The sequence below is a fragment of the Salvelinus sp. IW2-2015 genome, unplaced genomic scaffold (assembly GCF_002910315.2).
Source record: "Salvelinus sp. IW2-2015 unplaced genomic scaffold, ASM291031v2 Un_scaffold2081, whole genome shotgun sequence".
Taxonomy (NCBI): domain Eukaryota; kingdom Metazoa; phylum Chordata; class Actinopteri; order Salmoniformes; family Salmonidae; genus Salvelinus; species Salvelinus sp. IW2-2015.
In genome coordinates this window covers 165,138-167,830 of record NW_019943422.1, presented here as the reverse complement: position 1 = coordinate 167,830, position 2,693 = coordinate 165,138, and positions in this window count along the sequence as shown.

The window sequence follows — 2,693 nt, the reverse complement described above, 5'->3', positions numbered from 1 at the left end:
ATTCTGATTAGTTTATAGGCAAATAAATACACAGGCCAAAACTGTATGCTGATTTCCTTATCACTATAATCTAGTAGAGGTAATTCCCTTTATGCCCCATTCTACACACAGCCTAAATTATAGSCACTGAACCATTTACAGGACAATAATAAAAGTAGCATTGAGGATCCAACCCTATCACAGTGTGTATACATGTAGAGCGTTTGTAGACGTTTAAGAAAAATATATGAAGTGACAGTTGAATCAGTACGTGCTTAAAGAAAAGTCATATCACAAAGATCACGGATGACAGTGCCCATCAAATCAATGACAATAGAGAATGAATTGTAAGCACCAAAGTGTGTTAAAGTGTGTTTGTCAAAATAATATCTGAAAATGCCACTTGTTGAACATAATACTTCTATTTGCAATATCAATTTATGATATATGCAGTTAAGTAATATTCCATGTATCAACACTACATGTAGGACAGACATTCCCACATACAGTATACACATACATAGACAACTACTGTGATTATTATTATTTGACCATGCTGGTCATTTATGAACATTTGAACATCTTGGCCATGTTCTGTTATAATCTCCACCCGGCACAGCCAGAAGAGGAGGCTGTGCCACAGCGCCTCATTCGCTTGCTGGTTCCTCTCTAGGTTTTTCTTCTGGGTTTTGGCCTTTCTATGGAGTTTTTCCTAGCCACTGTGCTTCTACACCTGCATTGCTTGCTGTTTGGTGGTTTTAAGCTGGGTTTCTGTACAGCACTTTGAGATATCAGCTGATGTACGAAGGGCTATATAAATACATTTGATTTGATTTGATTTGACACGAGGCATTTTTCAGCTGTGATTTTACCATTCAGAATCCAAAATGGATATGACACTATGGACAGCACAGGACGTAATACACCTTACAACAAGCTACCTTTTGATCTTATTGACTTTTATCTGGTAAACTGCTACTATGTGTCAAGAAAAGAGCCCCAATGAGGGGATAGTGTCCTCCAGTAAAACAAGGGCTGGTTTAGATTAAAAACTATTGCCCTGTGTCCCCGTTCATAGGGGCATGAGAGACTAGTCAGTGGTAGAATTGAGTTGCCACTTATTGGCCCAACACCCACAGACCCACAAGGTTGAGGTTACTCACGGAATAGTAATTCGTAATTGACGCATTGTGTCTTCTATCCTATCCTTCTGTCCAAGGATAGGATAAGTGTTTGGAAATATTTGTTCCCCATATATACAAAGGAGGATGTCTCTTCTCATACCACTGGGACTTTAGTCAGACAGCCAGACATTGTAAAAATTTTATGATGGGGCTGGCAACGGAGTTCCCATTGACTAAGCACCACGGAGACCAATCAGGAGAGAATACATACAGGTCAAGGGTGCCAATTGAAAGTCAAGGGGTGTGTCTGTGCCTTTTGGATTACTCTCTCTTTACAGAGAACCCCAGTGGTTCAAGTCAAGAGCTACCCTTCCCCTTTCAGTCTGCTCTGCGCATGTCTGYAAGTGACAGAGCCAGCAGCCAAGAGAGGTTTTCACAGTATGTCATAAAAAAGTATTACACTTATGAWTGTATGTATTACACTTATGAATGGACAAACTCAAGGGTGTGCAATGTGTAGGCCCACTGAGTGTACATCCTGAACCTTGTTTGAAGTCAGTAGGTCATATGACCAAAGAGCTATTGAGATTCAAAAATGTAAATAAATAATTMAAAATAGTGTGAGATGTAAATCGACAAAAAAAAAGTGTGTGCAATGTGTGTCCATCGGATTCGCTACAACCAGTTTTGAAAGTGTTAGAAGTAATGATTAAAGAGCTATTGAAATGTGAAAATGTCGATTTGTCACTATGTTGACGGTCCCTAACTGCTGTTGGTGGACGTAAGGAAAATTACAGGCGAATATCCGTCGAATATCMAACCTGAAACTGTATTTACCTCGGCATTATCCTAACCTGCTAGGAATAATACATGCTCACAAAATATTGATCCCTTCCAGCCATGACGGTCTTTCTACTTCAGGGCTTTCATTTTGTCACTATGTTGACGGTGTCCCTAACTGCTGTTGGTGGACGTAAGGAAAATTACAGGCGAATATCCGTCGAATATCTAACCTGAAACTGTATTTACCTCGGCATTATCCTAACCTGCAGGAATAATACATGCTCACAAAATATTGATCCCTTCCAGCCATGACGGTCTTTCTACTTCAGGGCTTTCTAGTCTGCTACGTCTGAACGACCTGGGTGTCGGTGGGGTGTGAAATCAGACGCAGGAACAGCAGAGCTTCAATGGGTGATATTTAATGCCTAACCGGCAAACCAAAAAGTCCAACACGGACTTACTGGGTGTCATAAAACACCTGTCTACTAACACGGAGACAAACCCAGTACACAATACAAAACCCACTCCCGAAATCCACAGCAACAGACGAACAATCCCGCACAAAGAAGCATACAATTCTGGCTGGCTAATAAAGCCACACTAATTGCCAATTACCCTCAAACCAGGTGATACACCAATAAACACATAAGGAGGGGGAGGAAAAAAGAGTCAGTGGCAGCTAGTAGGCCGGGTGACGACGACCGCCGAGCGCCACTCGAACGGGAAGGAGAGCCTGCCTCGGTTGAAGTCGTGACAACGTCAGGTTAGCAGCTGAGGACATTACGTTGTTTGTTCCCGTAGCCTTTT